This window comes from Nerophis ophidion, linkage group LG10, assembly GCF_033978795.1.
Source record: "Nerophis ophidion isolate RoL-2023_Sa linkage group LG10, RoL_Noph_v1.0, whole genome shotgun sequence".
In the NCBI taxonomy this organism is placed as follows: Eukaryota; Metazoa; Chordata; class Actinopteri; order Syngnathiformes; family Syngnathidae; genus Nerophis; species Nerophis ophidion.
Window position 1 is genome coordinate 69389241 of NC_084620.1, and position 19054 is coordinate 69408294.

A 19054-nucleotide genomic window follows, 5' to 3' on the forward strand; every position below is an offset into this window, starting at 1 on the left:
GTACAAGTGCAGTTTTGTCTATTAGCCGCCCATAGCGTTTGTACTCGTATGGATTTTTCATTTATCATTTCCAAGCAACAATTGTAACTTTTCAAATCTAATCAAAACGGTTAGTATGACTGAATGAGTGTTTTCAGGCATATCTGTACGTGCTATTGCAATGTAATCAAGCGAGCCTCGTTAGCATTAGCTGATATGCTAACACACTCTTACGAGTGTCTTTTCAGTTTTGTAGATTCGCCATAACATTACCAAGGAGTTTTTGAGTCTGTTTAGCTTATTGACGAGCTAGCTTCCGCAGCTGGTAGGTCCATGTCGATGACTTCTCTTTTGTTTGATCAGCCGTTTTACTGCCACATTAAATCCTCGTTTGGAAACAATTAAGGTATGTAAATAAACATTTACATGATATTTCTGTGTAAATAACTCACTTCACAACGTATATATGCAGCTAGTATAGGGAAAACAAATATATATTTTTTGGTGTGGCTTATACCGGCACACTCTATAGTATGGAAAATACGGTAATCATTGAGTAAATTCAGAGCTGTCAACCGTAAGTACAAGTGCCGTTTTGTCAATTAGCCGTCCATAGCGGTTCTACTCGCATGGATTCTTCATTCATCACTCCAAACAACGTTTGTAAGTTTGACAATATAACTAAAATGGTTAAGATGTCTGTAGGATATCTGTACGCGCTATTGCAATGTAATCAACGGAGCCTCGTTAGCATCAGCTAATATGCTAACACACTTTTACAAGTGTCTTTTCAGTTTTGTAGATTCACCGTAACATGACCGAGGAGTTTTTGAGTCTGTTTAGCTTATTAAAGAGCTAGCTTCCGCAGCTAGTAGGTCCATGTCGATGACTTCTCTTTTGTTTGATCAGCCCTTTTACTGCCGCGTTACAGACACCGTTTGGAAACAATTAAGGTATGTAAATAAACATTTACATAATATTTATGTGTAAATAACTCACTTCACAACGTATATATGCGGCTAGAATAGGGAAAATATACATATTTTTTTATTTAATAGGTGTCTTGTACTCGCACACTCTATAGCAGGGGTCTCAGACACACGGCCAATTGCGGCCCGTGAGGCGTTATTTTGCGGCCCCCACCTTAATATGACAGTCTAATGTTAGCGCGGCCCATGAGTTTTATATGAATGGCGCTTGACAGCGTTGTGTTATTTGGCTCCAAAATGGCTCTTTCGACATTCTGGGTTGCCTACCCCTGCATTAGCGGAAAAGCGGAAAAATGAGTGGAAGCGACAGAGATGTTGCCATGGATACGAGGGTTTTCTTACCTGCCTGGCTGCTGTCACACCGCGACACCTGTCCGTCAGTAATAACAGTCCCCGATAACCTCGACCAATTCAAACAGTCATTTGTAGAGATGTACGATAATATTGGACTGCCGATATTATCGGCTAATAAATGCTTGAGAATACAATATATAAAATTATTGGTATCAGTTTCAAAAAGTAAAATGTATGACTTTTTAAAACGCGGCTGTATGGAGTGAACACGGACGTAGGGAGAAGTACAGAGCGCCAATAAACCTTAAAGGCACTGCCTGTGCATGCCGGCTCAGTCACGATATATCTACGGCTTTTCACACACACAAGTGAATGCAACGCATATTTGGTCAACAGCCATACAGGTCACACTGAAGGTGGCCGTATAAACAACTTTAACACTGTTACAAATATGCGCCACATTGTGAACCCACACCAAACAAGAATGACAAACACAATTTGGGAGAACATCCGCATCGTAACAAAACCTAAACACGACAGAACAAATACCCAGAACCCCTTGCCGCACTAACTCTCCCAGGACGATACAATATACACCCCCGCTACCAACAAAACTCGATTTTACATGACACTATAATGTTATATAAGCCTTGCTTGTTCAAATATTCATTGCAAAACTTGTTTGGGTCCCTATTAAAAAGTTAAGTTGTTCAACTTTGGCCCGCGGCTTTGTTCAGTTTAGAATTTTGGCCCACTCTGTATTTGAGTTTGACACCCCTGCTGTAGAACGATCGAGGGTTACAAATATGCGCCACACTGTGAACCCACACCAAACAAGAACGACAAACACAATTCGGGAGAACATCCGCACCGTAACAAAACATAAACACGACAGAACACGAATACTCAGAATCCCTTGCAGCCCTAACTATTCCAGGACGATACAATATACACCCCCGCTACCAACAAAACTCGATATTACATGACACTATAATGTTATATAAGCCTTGCTTGTTCAAATATTCATTGCAAAACTTGTTTGGGTCCCTATTAAAAAGTTAAGTTGTTCAACTTTGGCCCGCGGCTTTGTTCAGTTTAGAATTTTGGCCCACTTTGTATTTGAGTTTGACACCCCTGCTGTAGAATGATCGAGGGTTACAAATATGCGCCACACTGTGAACCCACACCAAACAAGAACGACAAACACAACTCGGGAGAACATCCGCACCGTAACAAAACATAAACACGACAGAACACAAATACCCACAACCCCTTGCAGCCCTAACTCTTCCAGGACGCTACAATATTTTCTTTTCTCGCGGCCCAGCCTCACCCAGACTCTGCATCCAGTGGCCCCCCAGGTGAATTGTGTTTGAGACCCCTGCTCCATAGTATGGAAAATACGGTAATCATTGAATAAATTCAGTGAAAAGAAAATATTAAAAACAATTGGACATATACAACTTGCTTTCAGTGACAAATGATCGCTCGTCGCTGGCTAATAGTTTTCAACAACGTTGTACAAAGTTCTGGATAGTTAGTTTTGACTGTAATCAAAAATGACGGACGAGAAAACCATAATTTAAGAAGCTGCTGGCATCGCGACGACAAAATGAATCACATTAATTCCAAAGTGGACATTCAATTACTTTTAACCGGAGATACGGAAACAAGAAGGTTTTTCGTGTCTATTGAATGTATTTTTATGGCCGGCGACCCTTCTTCTAATGCAGGGGTGTCAAACTCAAACACAGACTGGGCCAACATTTAAAACTGAACAAAGCCGCGGGCCAAGGTTGAAGAAATTAACCTTTAAATAGGGACTCAAGCAAGTTTTGCTATAAATATTGAACAAGCCAGGCTTAAATAGGGCAGCACGGTGGAACAGGGGTTAGTGCATCTGCCTCACAATACGAAGGTCCTGAATAATCCTGGGTTCAACCCCGGGCTCGGGATCTTTCTGTGTGGAGTTTGCATGTTCTCCCCGTGACTGCGTGGGTTCCCTCCGCGTACTCCGGCTTCCTCCCATGGAACAGGCGGAGCTTATTTAACGTAATAGTGAAAAATAACCTTACAAAAAACAAACAAAAAAACATCAGTGGTATAATAAATACAATTTAATTTTTGAGGTAAATATCAACATCAACTTTTTCCACAGGCTAACTAATTCGAAAATAAAATAAATATGAGGTGGGCGGGGTTAGGTGGTATATTATAGCGTTTCGGTAGAGTTAGTGCTGCAAGGGCTTCTGGGTATTTGTTCTGTTGTGTTTATGATGTGTTAAGGCGCGGGTGTTCTCCCGAAATGTGTTTTGTCATTCTTGTTCAGTGTGGGTTCACAGTGTGGCGCATATTTGTAATCCTCGATCATTCTACAGCAGGGGTGTCAAACTCAAATACAAAGTGGGCCAAAATTCTAAACGGAACAAAGCCGACGGCCAAAGTTGAACGACTTGACCTTTTAATAGGGACCCAGACAAGTTTTGCAATGAATATTTGAACAAGCAAGGCTTATATAACATTATAGTGTCATGTAAAATCGAGTTTTGTTGGTAGCGGGGGTGTATATTGTATCGTCCCGGGAGAGTTAGTGCTGCAAGGGGTTCTGGGTATTTGTTCTGTTGTGTTTATGTTGTGTTACGGTGCGGATGTTCTCCCGAAATGTGTTTGTCATTCTTGTTTGGTGTGGGTTCACAGTGTGGCACATATTTGTAAGTTGTTTATACGGCCACCCTCAGTGTGACCTGTATGGCTGTTGACCAAGTATGTGTGTGTGAAAGCCGCATATGTTATGTGACTTGGCCAGCACGCTGTTTATATGGAGGAAAAGAGGACGTGAAGGCAGTGCCTTTAAGGCACGCTCCCAATATTGTTGTCCGGGTGGAAATCGGGAGAATGGTTGCCCAGGGAGATTTTCGGGAAGGGCACTAAACTTCGGGAGTCTCCCGGGAAAATCGGGAGGGTTGGCAAGTATAAGTATTAGCGGTGAATGTGGTGTTACCGGCGGGCCAGCTCTAATGTTAATTTGATATTGGCTCAAGGGCCAAATGAAATTAAACGGCGGGCCAAATTTGGCCCCGCGGGCCTGAGTTTGACACCCATGTTCTAATGTGATAATGAAGCCAAAGCAGCAGATCTTTGAGTGACACAGCGGTGCACTAATTCACTGCCTCTCCGACAGCTCCATTTCCTTGCAGCCGGCGTGCGATTGGGCCCCGGCTCCTATATAACTGCCACGGCTGCCTTGCATCAGGCCCGTGAAGCTGATTTATGGGTAAGATGCGTGCCGTTACACACGCCCTCAGGGGGGTCGGGGGAGGTCGGCCTATTGGATTTTGTCCGGCGCAATTAAACAGTCAACGAAGGGGGGGCTGGCAATTTGTAATATGATGAACTATTAGGCCTTTTTTTGGGTAGGTTTGCATTGAGAGTACACACACACACACTCACACACACACACACACACACACACACACACATTGTATTTTTCACAGACTTGAAAACTCTGAAAAAGGCCTATTTCTTTAGGACCACCCTTTCTAGATGTACTTACAACTTTATCAATCAATCAATGTTTACTTATATAGCCCTAAATCACTGATAGTATACATCATTCAACTAAAAAAATGGTTTGATATTAATAAGTTATCATTAAATGATAAGAAAACTAAATGTATGGTGTTTAGTGGTGCAAGGACAAATTGTGAAGCAAAATTAAAGTTAAATCATGTGGAAATTGATAGAGTATATGAAACTAAATTCTTGGGAATAATAATTGATCATAAACTGTGTTGGAAACCGCATATTGAAAATATAAAAGGAAAAATATCCAAATCTATTGCTATTCTTTATAAAGTAAGACACATGCTGAATAAGACATGCCCGCATATGTTGTATTATTCTTTTATTTTTCCATATTTAACGTATTGTGTTGAAATTTGGGGAAATGTTTATAAAACAAACATAGACCCAATCATAAAACTTAAAAAAAGGGTCATTAGATTAATACACAAAGCCTGCTACTATGAACATACCAATCCCTTATTTATGAGTTCAAATGTGTTAAAATTTTCCGACATTGTGTTTTTAAAAACAATGGAAATTATGTTTCGAGTAAAGAACAACAGCCTTCCAGCTTGTATTCTCAGGCTATTTCATTCAAGAGGAGAAAACTATAATTTGCGGGGGATATCGATTTTTGAAATGGGTAAAGCGAGAACAAATATAAAATACAAATGTATTACAGTTTTAGGAGTTAAATGGTGGAACAAGCTCAGTGATGAGCTGAAGACATGCACTTCTTTGGTAAGGTTTAAGAAAAAATTGAAAGGTGAAATAATTGAAAATTATAAAATATAGTCACAATTACTTTCATCCCATTGATTTTTGATGTATTTATTTTTTTATGTTGATGTTCCAGGCAATCTAATTTTCTGTGAAGGTATAGGATAGGCAAATATAGGCTTTGGCTTCAGACTATTCCTTTTTTGGTCATTCTTTTTCTTTTCTTTCGTGTGTAAATGTGCATTATTGTATACATGTAACATGTACTGTAAAACTGATCACACACAATGGTTGATTGATTTGATTTGATTGATTATATGACCGAAATAAACTTATTTCATTCATTCATTCATTCATCTTTTTTTTTCGGATGATAAATCGTAGTTTTTTCATAGTTTGGCCGAGGGTGCGACATATACTCCGAAGCGACTTGTGTGTGAAATTACTAAAGGGGAACATTATCACCAGACCTATGTCTGCGTCAATATATACCTTGATGGTGCAGAAAAAAAGACCATTCAGGTGCTGGTCATATTATTAGAATACCATGAAAAAGTTGATTTATTTCATTAATTCCATTTAGAAAGTCAAACTTGTAGAATGTATACATTCATTCCAAACAGACTGATTAATTTCAAGTGTTTTTTTTTGCCAAAAATGAGATGATTATAGCTGACAACCAATGAAAACCCTAAATTCAACATCTCAGAAAATGAGAATATGGTGAAAAGGTCAGATATTGAAGACACCTGGTGCTACACTCTAATTAGCTAACTAACTCAAAACACCTGGAAAAGCCTTTAAATGGTCTCTCGTTTTGATTCTGAATGACACACAATCATGGGGAAGACTGCTGACTTGACAACTGTCCAAAAGATGACCATTGATACTTTAAAGAAGGCGGGCAAGACACAAAAGGTCATTGCCAAAGAGGTTGGATGTTCCCAGAGCTCTGTGTCCAAGCACATTAATACAGAGGCGAAAGGAAGACAAAGAAAAGTGTACAAGTAAGAAGGATAACCGCGCCCTGGAGAGGATTGTCAAACAAAACCCATTCAAAAATGTGGGGGAGATCCACAAAGAGTGGACTGCAGCTGGAGTCAGTGCTTCAAGAACCACCACGCACCGACGTATGCAAGATATGGGCTTCAGCTGTCGCATTCCTTGTGGAAAGCCACTCTTGAATAAGAGACAACGTCAAAAGCGTCTCGCCTGGGCTTAAGACAAAAAGGACTGGACTGCTGCTGAGTGGTCCAAAGTTATGTTTTCAGATGAAAGTAAATTGTGTATCTCCTTTGGAAATCAAGGTCCCAGAGTCTGGAGGAAGACAGGAGAGGCACAGAATCCACGTTGCCTGAAGTCCAGTGTCAAATTTCCACAATGGGTAATGGTCTGGGGTGCCATGTCATCTGCTGGTTTTGGTCCACTGTGTTTCCTGAGGTCTAGGGTCAATACAGCAGTCTACCAGGAAGTTTTAGAACACTTTATGCTGCCTGTAGGTGAATATTTCATTTTCCAACATGACTTGGCACCTGCACACAGTGGCAAATCTACCAGTACCTGCTTTAAGGACCATGGTATCCCTGTTCTTGATTGGCTTGCAAACTCAACTGACCTTAACCCCCATAGAAGGAGGGCAAGACACAAAAGGTCATTGCCAAAGAGGTTGGATGTTCCCAGAGCTCTGTGTCCAAGCACATTAATAGAGAGGCGAAAGGAAGACAAAGATGTGGTAGAAAAAGTGTACAAGCAAGAGGGATAACTGCGCCCTGGAGAGGATTGTCAAACAAAACCGATTCAAAAATGTGGGGGAGATCCACAAAGAGTGGACTGCAGCTGGAGTCAGTGCTTCAAGAACCACCACGCACCGACGTAGACTTGACACCTGCACACAGTGCCAAATCTACCAGTACCTGGTTTAAGGACCATGGTGTCCCTGTTTTTGATTGGCCTGCAAACTCAACGGACCTTAACCCCCATAGAAGGAGGGCAAGACACAAAAGGTCATTGCCAAAGATGTTGGATGTTCCCAGAGCTCTGTGTCCAAGCACATTAATAGAGAGGCGAAAGGAAGACAAAGACAAGTGTACAAGTAAGAAGGATAACCGCGCCCTGGAGAGGATTGTCAAACAAAACCGATTCAAAAATGTGGGGGAGATCCACAAAGAGTGGACTGCAGCTGGAGTCAGTGCTTCAAGAACCACCACGCACCGACGTATGCAAGATATGGGCTTCAGCTGTCGCATTCCTTGTGTAAAGCCACTCTTGAATAAGAGACAACGTCAAAAGCGTCTCGCCTGGGCTCAAGACAAAAAGGACTGGACTGCTGCTGAGTGGTCCAAAGTTATGTTTTCAGATGAAAGTAAATGTTGTATCTCCTTTGGAAATCAAGGTCCTAGAGTCTGGAGGAAGACAGGAGAGGCACAGAATCCACGTTGCCTGAAGTCCAGTGTCAAATTTCCACAATGGCTAATGGTCTGGGGTGCCATGTCATCTGCTGGTGTTGGTCCACTGGGTTTCCTGAGGTCTAGGGTCAATGCAGCAGTCTACCAGGAAGTTTTACAACACTTTATGCTGCCTGGAGGTGAATATTTCATTTTCCAACATGACTTGGCACCTGCACACAGTGCCAAATCTACCAGTACCTGGTTTAAGGACCATGGTATCTCTGTTCTTGATTGGCCTGCAAACTCACCTGACCTTAACCCCATAGAACGAGGGCAAGACACAAAAGGTCATTGCCAAAGATATTGGATGTTCCCAGAGCTCTGTGTCCAAGCACATTAATAGAAAGGCGAAGGGAAGACAAAGATGTGCTAGAAAAAAAGTGTACAAGCAAGAGGGATAACTGCGCCCTGGAGAGGATTGTCAAACAAAACCGATTCAAAAATGTGGGGGAGATCCACAAAGAGTGGACTGCAGCTGGAGTCAGTGCTTCAAGAACCACCACGCACTGACGTAGACTTGACACCTGCACACAGTGGCAAATCTAACAGTACTTGGTTTAAGGACCATGGTGTCCCTGTTTTTGATTGGCCTGCAAACTCACCTGACCTTAACCCCATAGAAAAGCTATGTGGTATTGTGAAGCGGAAGATGCAACAATGCTGAAGAGCTGAAGGCCACCATTAAAGCAAGCTGGGCCCTCATAACACCTGAGGGTGCAACAGACTGCTGGACTCCATGCCACGCCGTATTGCTGCAGCAATTCAGGCAAAAGGAGCTGCAACTAAATATTGATTGCCGTACATGCTGAAACTTTCCATGTTCATACTTTTCAGTTGGCCCACATTTATAAAAAAATATTTTGATAGATTTCACCAGCAGGGGTGCAAATGAGACATTCTCTATTAGATGCAATGGTTTCCCGTATTGGGACCATGAGTTATGTCCTAATTTGTTCACCGGTCCTCATATGGACGGTACTTTTCCCGGTTGATGTCTCAAGAAGGGCAGAAATACAAGAACATAAACACACACACACACACACACACACACGGTAATTTGCATTCAAGCGGAGGCAGGCAAGCGTATTTGGGCCGGGTAGACCTTGAGGTTGCCTGCTTATCAATTTCTCCCCACACTGCGTCATTGTGGCGGCTGCGGCAGTCAAAAATGACAACACGGGGTGACATGGAAAAGGTCCCACGGTTCAGCTGCCTGAAAGTATCAGCGGGATTCGTCTGACACGGACGACTTGAAGGGGGGGCGACGGGGGTGGTTGGCGGGTGGAATGACAAAAAAATGTATCCTGAAAAAGAAACCTGGAAGCGTGCCCAGCATCCATCACTCATGCGACTATGTGTGACTGTGGTGATCTGATTGGATTGATTGGTTTCGGACAGCGCCCTCTAGGGGGCAAGATTTATAATAACCAGAGATGGCGGAGGTCAAAGATCCAATTTGTAGTGTGTGTTGTTGAGGATTACACACAAACGACGGTATTTTTTTGGGACTAAAAGGCACACTTTAAATACAAACCCCGTTTCCATATGAGTTGGGAAATTGTGTTAGATGTAAATATAAACAGAATACAAATCATTTTCAAGCCATATTCAGTTGAATATGCAACAAAGACGACATATTTGATGTTCAAACTGATAAACATTTTTTTTTTGTTGAAAATAATCATTAACTTTACAATTTGATGCCAGCAACACGTGACAAAGAAGTTGGGAAAGGTGGCAATAAATACTGATAAAGTTGAGGAGTGCTCATCAAACACTTATTTGGAACATCCCACAGGTGTGCAGGCTAATTGGGAACAGGTGGGTGCCATGATTGGGTATAAAAGCAGCTTCCCAAAAAAATGCTCAGTCTTTCACAAGAAAGGATGGGGCGAGGTACACCCCTTTGTCCACAACTGCGTGAGCAAATAGTCAAACAGTTTAAGAACAACGTTTCTCAAAGTGCAATTGCAAGAAATTTAGGGATTTCAACATCTACGCTCCATAATATCATCAAAAGGTTCAGAGAATCTGGAGAAATCACTCCGCGTAAGCGGCATGGCCGGAAACCGACAATGAATGACCGTGACCTTTGATCCCTCAGACGGCACTGTATCAAAAACCGACATCAATATCTAAAGGATATCACCACATGAGCTCAGGAATACTTCAAAAAACCACTGTCACTGAATACAGTTGGTCGCTACATCGGTAAGTGCAAGTTAAAGCTCTACTGTGCAAAGCAAAAGCCATTTATCAACAACATCCAGAAATGCCGACGGCTTCTCATCTTCTTCATCTAAGATGGACTGATGCAAAGTGGAAAAGTGTTCTGTGGTCTGACGAGTCCACATTTCAAATATTTTTGGGAAATATTCGATATAGTGTCATACGGACCAAAGGGGAAGCGAACCATCCAGACTGTTATCGACGCAAGGTTCAAAAGCCAGCATCTGTGATGGTATGGGGGTGCATTAGTGCCCAGGGCATGGGTAACTTACACATCTGTGAAGGCATCATTATTTCTGAAAGGTACATACAGGTTTTGGAACAACATATGCTGCCATCTAAGAGCCGTCTTTTTCATGGACGCCCCTGCTTATTTCAGCAAGACAATGCCAAACCACATTCAGCACGTGTTACAACAGCGTGGCTTTGTAAAAAAGGAGTGCAGGTACTTTCCTGGCCCGCCTGAAGTCCAGACCTGTCTCCCATGGAAAATGTGTGGTGCATTATGAAGTGTAAAATACGACAGCGGAGACCCCGGACTGTTGAACGACTGAAGCTCTACATAAAACAAGAATGGGAAAGAATTCCACTTTCAAAGCTCCAACAATTAGTTTCCTCAGTTCCCAAACGTTTATTGAATGTTGTTACAAGAAAAGGTGATGTAACACAGTGGTGAACATGCCCTTTCCCAACTACTTTGGCACGTGTTGCAGCCATGAAATTCTAAGTTCATGATTATTTGCAAAAAATAAATAAAGTTTATGAGTTTGAACATCAAATATATTGTCTTTGTAGCATATTCAACTGAATATGGCTTGAAAAGGATTTGCAAATCATTGTATTCTGTTTATATTTACATCTAACAATTTCCCAACTCATATGGAAACGGGGTTTGTAGTGTGAGAAAAGACACAATATGTTACTGCGTACGTCAGCAGACTAATTAGGATCCTTTGTTTGTTTACTTACTACTAAAAGACTAGTTGTCTCGAATGTTCACTATTTTATTTAAGGACAAAATTGTTGGATGGCAATAGGAAAAATAGGTTTAATGTTAAAACAAAGCCAATAATGCAATTTTTTATGGTCCCCTTTATAATAATAATACATTTTTACCAAAATATTGGTATCAAGACAACACTAATAGTAGAGAACTTAGTTTTAATATTATTTTTCTCATTCCTATAATCATAAATGTGTTGTACTTGTTGATACAGTTTGACAACTGTTTTATTCATCTTCTCATAAAAGGAATTGCTGTTCGATGCACTTTTTAAACATTTTTTTTATCCCTGCTCATCAAACTGAGGGCAGAAGGAAAACGACCTCTCAGCACTTGAAAAGCTGAGTCACGTATTGTTAGCCCATTCCATTACAGACACAAAACTTATTTCTCTTTTTACATTTTATCACGAGCCAGCACACATCAGATGTACCGAGTCTCCGCCGGTTGCCTGGCAACTGCTTCCAGCCACAAAGTACCCGCCTGTGGACAAGTACTGATGGAATTAAAATATGGTTTCCAACACGTTTAGTTATTTCATGGCGTGGACTATGGCGTGGTTTGTTTTCCCGAGTTGCAAAGCGACTGGATCGGACACGATGTGAAGGTAACGGCATATTTTAATCATATCTCAAAAAAAGGCGCTCACAGAACTGATACTACAACATAAACTATGGACATAAAACAAAACATGCAAACTATGACATGAATAATAAAACTTATGTAGAACGAGAAAAGAGCATGGATCGTCAGCAGGGAGCAAGGGTGTGTAGAGGGTGATGTCGCCAGGCTGACTGCCTGGCAACTACAGGCTTTAATAAACGGGTACGTGACATGACAGGTTAAAGCTAATCGGTAGTCATGGTGACAAAACAAACCAGGGTGCGCAAAAACAGGAACTATTGGAGTCAGAAAGCAAAACAGAACATGATCACAAAGACATGACAAGTTCGGACAAAGGAAAGTGATGTTGTCCGAGTGTGAAGTGAGGAAAAACTCCAATTTGGCCGGCGAGCAGTGGACTGAGTCAGCGTGCCAACGAGCACTTGTTTTCATGTGAGTCATGTAGCGCTTCTTTCCCCGCAGGTCACAAGCAGCGCCGTCTCTGGCTTTGATCCCAACATGTTAGTATCACCTTGCGCCGACACCCGGGAAGAAAACAGGAAAATCACTAGCTTTGTCACGTTAATGTAACGTAGCTACGCAGTCTCGATATTGGTATCGGATCGATACTAGCGTGGTGGGATCAATGCTTTTGCTGCGGTTTCTCGTGTATACGTCAAAAATGAATTACATTTTCCTCAGACTTCATGCAAGCGTAGTCTCTCATGATGTCAGTGCAAACATCTCTCTCTCTGAGGCACACGTTGCCCCTCCCCCTCAGTACTCTACTGACTACTGATTTTATTTTTATATTTTTATAGTCATACGTTCTGGCATTTAGTTGGAACAACTATTTCATTTAAATTGTTCCACCTGCCTCTGATTACTGTTTGGGACACTCACCTGCTCCCGGGCACTAATCAGATAGCTACTTATTCACATGGTTTGGCTTCCTTGTCTGCTGTATGAAACAGTTATGTTGGTATGTTTCTTATTTCCTGGGCTAAGTTTTTGTCTTAGCTCCCCGTGCGATTGGCACACACCTCTTTTGTTTGTCGCCTGTATTTTTGTATGTTGTACGACAAACAAATCATATTCTTACCTGCACGCTTCGTCCAGAGTTCCATCTGCATCTTGGGAGAACGACCCACACAGTAAGATGCGACCCTGACGTGACGACGTCAACTTGCAAGTTATGATGTACATCTGTTGTCGTCCCAGTCACTTCCACACGAACACCTCCTTACATGGTCAGGCTGTACTCTCCTGAATTAACACACCCAGACAGAGAAAGAAGGAATATAAGACAGTGATCTGGCTATTTTTTTTTTTTTTTTTTTTTAACGAAACCTCCTCCAGGTACTGCAGTCCTGTATAAGGACACTCGCTTAAAATAAATCAACTTTTTGTTCACCAAAGCGTCTCTAACGTCTATTTTGATCCATGTCACCCCTATGCCCGGCAGAGAGTGACAAGACCAGAAATACACATCATAATCTACTAATTTCAGGTATATACAGTATCTGTTGTCTTCCCAGTCACTTGCACACGAACACCTCCTTACATGGTCAGGTTGTACTCTCCTGAATTAACACACACCCAGACAGAAAAAGAAGAACTGTAAGACTGTGATTCGGCTCCTCAAAGTTAGGTGTGCCTATTTTTTTTTTTTGACGAGACCTCCTCCAGGTACTGCAGTCCTGTATAAGGACACTTGCTTAAAATGAAGCAATTTTTTGTTTAGCAAAGCGTTTCAAACGTCTCATTTGATCCAGCCGCACTGCCGTGTTGCCCTTCTGCCCGGGAGAGGGTAACAAGACCAGAAATACACATCATAATCTACTAACTTGAGGTACACATCTGTTATCTTCCTAGTCACTTACATACAATCACCTCCTTACATGGTCAGGTTGTACTCTCCTGAATTAACACACACCCAGCCAGAGAAAGAAGGAATATAAGACTGTGATTTGGCTCCTCAAAGTTAGGAGTGCCTAATTTTTTTTTATTTTTTTTTTACGAGACCTCCTCCAGGTACTGCAGTCCTGTATAAAGACACTCGCTTAAAATAAATCAACTTTTTGTTCACCAAAGCGTCTCTAACGTCTATTTTGATCCATGTCGCCCGGCAGCGGGTGACAAGACCAGAAATACACACTACTAACTTGAGGCAGATTCACAGCATTATCCTATGATCGGTATCAGTATCAGCGATACTATCCCGATTTTTTTTTTTAATCAATTCAATTCAATTTTTAGAGAACGTGTTAAAAATCCACAAGCCCACATTTTGTTCAAATGATCAAACGTCTACCACTCCTGCCCCTTAAGCAGCAAAAAATAAAAATAAAAGTGAAAAATAACGGGTAGCGAGAGGTAGGAAGTGACAATAACTCAGATTGAGTAAATTGGTATAAAGGGGAACGTAATCACATTCTACCCCAGTCCCACAATGAGTACATGATTGTAATATCAGTCTCTTTGCTTCGACAGTTATTTAGTATATTTCATAAAAAAATAAATAACATCTGCTTATACTAGTTCTTAAGCTGGCTCATGTAAAGGCTTTAGTTTACCGTATTTTCCGGACTATAAGGCGCACCTAAAAAAAAATGTTTTTTCTCAAAACAATAATTCTGGCTTTGCCTACCGACCTCGAAGCTATTTTATTTGGTACATGGTGCAGTGATAAGTGTGAGCAGCCATCATCATCATCGGCGGTCACTCGAACGAGTATGACGATCCTCCTGGTAGGGGTGTATCCCTTTCTGGAGGATGCCTGTGCGTGAGGAGACTGGTGCACAGACAGTCAACACACGATCTGGGTCAGGGTCCAGTGGCATGGGGTCCAAGACGCCGGGGGACCCTTTTCTGCTGCAGCCTTCTTCCGCCATCACAGCCATTGTGGTAGTTCTTAAATCTACCGCTGTTGAAGTCTTCACCGTATCCCTGGCTAGGGGGAAGTCAGGTACTAGGCCTTTGCCAAGGGGCACCTGGGGTAACATTAGTAAAGGGGTTAACCCCCTAGTGCCCCAAGACCCCCATAGAAGAGCCTCCACTGTCGGATGCACTTTAACGTCATGCCCAGGACGGTGTGACCAGTAGATGGCAGTCAAACATAAGAGATACTTGTAGACTGCGCTATGATGGCAATATGACTCGAGAAAACAACACCAACATTGTATATGTTCCATTGAAAATATAGAACATTACAAAAATCTATCAAAATGTTATTATAAATGAAAAAAGATCGAACATAGACAATTCATCGGCAGTGTGCTTTATAATCCGGTGCGCCCTATGGTCCGGAAAATACAGTAATCCACTTCATATTTGAATCCTACATTATATACACAGGTGGGTAGAGTAGCCAGAAATTGTACTCAAGTAAGAGTACTGTTACTTTAGAGATTTGTATTACTCAAGTAAAAGTAAAGAGTAGTCATCCAAGTATTTACTTGAGTAAAGGTAAAAAGTATGTTGTGAAAAAAACTACTCAAGTACTGAGTAACTGATGAGTAACCTGATTACGGCAACAAATAATGCACAAAAACATAAAAATAGCAATGAGCAAATTCAGAGCAACTAAAACAATAATACATATAAATAATAGTATATTAAAATTAAATTAAAAAATGGCACATTGAGCCACATACCTTAATAGCACCATAGCCTCAGTAGGCATTCATTGATTTGATTGATTGATTGATTGATTGATTGATTAAAACTTGTATTAGTAGATTGCACAGTACAGTAGATATTCCGTACAATTGACCACTAAATGGTAACACCCCAATAAGTTTTTCAACGTTTATCAATTACTTAGTAAATGACTAAGTCGAGGTCATCTACCTCATATATACATACATATATTTAGATATACATTTATTTATATATATATATATATTTTATTTTGCCGTTTTTGTTGACATGTTGAAGGTGTTTTAATGAATATACATGCATGTTTAACATATAGATTCCTATCTTTCATGAAGACAAGAATATAAGTTGGTGTATTACCTGATTCTGATGACTTGCATTGATTGGAATCAGACGTCCACGTTTTCAAATGGAGGAGAAAAAACGTTCCTCTTTTCTGTCTAATACCACATGAAAGTCGTTGGTTTTTGGCATCTTATTTGTCCAGCTTCCATATTGGTTTTTATACACTTTACAAGAAATACATTGGCAGCAAACTCCGTAGCTTGCTAGCTTGTTTGCGCTGGCTTTCGGAGACTCTTATTTTGTTAACGCAGGCGCGATGGAGCGGCACTTTTATTGTGAAGACAGGAACTGTGCGATCAGTCTTTAGGCTTTTGACGGGAAGTACGGTTGAAATAAAAAGTGTCTTTTTTCCTTTAGACTTTTGATTGATTGATTGATTTAAACTTTTATTAGTAGATTGCACAGTACAGTACATATTCTGTACAATTGACCACTAAATGGTAACACCCCAATAAGTTTTTCAACTTGTTTAAGTCAGGTCATGTGACCGCCTGGCTCTGTTTGATTGGTCCAACGTCACCAGTGACTACATGTGATTGGTGAAACGCAGGCATGAGTAGATTCTACTTTGAAGCTCTGTCATAACCAAAACAAACATTAATAGATCGATAAAAAAAAGTAGCGAGTAGCGAGTTTAATGTAGATAAATGGAGCGGAGTAAAAGTAGCGTTTCTTCTCTATAAATATACTCAAGTAAAAGTATGTTGCATAAAAACTACTCGTAGAAGTACAATTTATCCCAAAAGTTACTCAAGTAAATGAAACGGAATAAATGTAGCGCGTTACTACCCACCTCTGATAATATATATATATATATTTTTAGATGTATCTTACTTTATCTATGTTTATTATTATTATCAATGTATTATTTATGTTTTGTTTATCTAATAGATGTATTTGTATATACTACTTTTATAATTACTTTTTTTTATTTTGTTTATTTTGCCTTTTTGGGGGGGGTGGTGGTATGACGGGAATATAAAAAAAATACTTTTGACATTTAGGACAAACAACAGCTATATGATGTATGTGAATATGACATAATGGATAGAAATGTCTTATGCTGGATGACAATAAAAATAAAATGAAAAAAAAATTAATGATATTTAATCCTCCATAACAGTACACTAAATGCTTTTAAGGTTGTGCATTAATGTAAAGGCTTTTGGGTCTTCTTTGAGGGATACTGGGCAGTTCGTTGTTATTTGCTCTGTACATTGTTTAGTTTGAAACTATACCAGGTTCGTTCGGTTCACAATTTTATAATCAATGAACAGGGGATTTGTGTGTTCTCTGTATGCGGCCTAATGTATTATTGAGTGAGTGACCTTTGCGGCAGAACTGTGGGTGTACTTTTATAATTGTTCCCCCGTATCGCTACACACAAAATCAGGTATAAAAACACCAATGATGAGTGTAGAGTGACTTTTTGATTCAGTTCTTCTTTTGACTTGTTCAATACTGAAATATTTCTCACCACTACATGTCTTATGTACATGATGTCGAGTTTCCAGCTCATTTTATTATCTATTACGGGCCTTGGCAATTATTTTTCCTCGGGGGGGTCAATTTTAAAGAAAAAAATGTTTCTGGGGGCCGATATTGGCTGATTTTTAGGAACTCTAATGCAAAATCTCACAATATCAGTGTGAGGGGCGTTGTGGCCGGAGCGCCTGCAGGGGCAAAGGTCACCGCCTCTGTCTATGGTGCTTAGGACAAGCACCATCGGATGAGGGCGAGACACAGCTGACAGGTGATTAGATTTCACAAGTGGTACGTGTTAATCTAATATTTTGTTGTCTTTAACAGTAAGTGACCGAGAGCAGGGGAGGAGAGAGGATACGGTCGTGACTGAGAAGTCATATTCTACTGGAGAAAGGCAAACAATCTAACGTATTTCCTTGAATTGCCGCCGGGTATATAGTATGCGCCTGCCTAGAATTACTGCCGGGTCAAACTCATTTCGCAAAATATTATTTTTGTTAGCGCGTGACTAAATTTTCCGCCCGGTCAAACTGGTTTCACCAAATAATTAGCATATGCCTAGAATTTCCGCAGGGTCAAACTCGTCACTTCATGCGTGACACTTCACCTGTCATCATTTTCAAAATGGAGTAGGCTAATTTCAATCATTTAAAATCGCATAAAGGGAAGAAAATTAAGAGCTATTTAGTAGGATTTAAGGTCCAAGCTATTGAATATGCTAAAAAGAACAGTAAGCAGCTATGTTTTATTAATATACCGTAGCTGCGTGTGTCAAATATGAGTCATTAAATGACTCCCGCCTCCTGGTGGTAGAGGGCGCTAGTGATCCTTCTTGCGACTACTCGGCTGCAGAAGAAGTGACAACAAGCAGCAAGAGTGAGCAGCGATCGTATATTTTTTCCTCTCCCTTGCACTTTTAACATGGAGGATTACATATCTAAAATAAAACCGTTTTCTAAACTGGACTTTCAATCGAAGCAGGAGGTAATAAAGGAAGATCTCCATTGAGACAGAGAGACTTAAAACTGAAGAAAGATAAGGAAGACTTCTATAAACAAGTTATCGATGCTTTTGATCAGAAGGAGCTGCGCATGGACTTCATTTATAAGTAAAGGTAAGACCATAATAACATTTTTTTTTTATTAAATGTGCTTTTCATGATGGTATCCTTACATCACACTGAAATTTTTAAGCGCAGGCCTAAATTTACCGCATGCCCTTGGTAAGTGCCAGAGTGAGAAGAGGTTTTAAATTAATTAGCGCCCCGGCGGCAATTGAAGGAAATACGGTATTCACAATAAAACTTGGCTTGGCTCCTGTGCCGTGTCTACAGTGGATCTGCTAGGAAGCAACTTCTACAATCTGATTGGAAGCTAAGAACGTTATGACAGGCCGGTTTAAAAAACGGAGTGGATTTTTTTTTTTTTTTTTTACTGAAGACACCCGGAATGTACATGAAAATAAACAAAATGGGACTTACAATATTAACTATGAAGGATAAAACACTGAATATTGACAACATTTGAGCCGTATGTGGCCCCTGAGCCTTAATTTGCCCAAGTCTGATCTATTATAAATCCTAAACATTTGTTTTTTTTGCACTTTGTACGTCATCTATTATATTTCTGTTTGACTGTACTAAGAATCTGTTTTTATCAAACCATTTCTTAAGTGTGTCCATTTCTACCTGCCTCGTTTTAATGACTTCCTGTGTATTTTCCCCTCAGCAGAATGTA

At 40.6% G+C, this 19054-nt stretch overlaps 1 long non-coding RNA gene across 2 annotated transcripts in view; it reads right to left on the reverse strand.

Annotated features, from left to right (window-relative positions):
- Window positions 1-19054, reverse strand: part of LOC133559943 (uncharacterized) — a 209969-nt gene that overhangs the window by 98171 nt on the left and 92744 nt on the right. For both annotated transcript variants that reach the window (XR_009808349.1, XR_009808350.1), the window contains exon 3: window positions 12931-13094. This is a non-coding gene — a long non-coding RNA (uncharacterized LOC133559943). The remainder of the gene's footprint in view (window positions 1-12930; window positions 13095-19054) is intronic.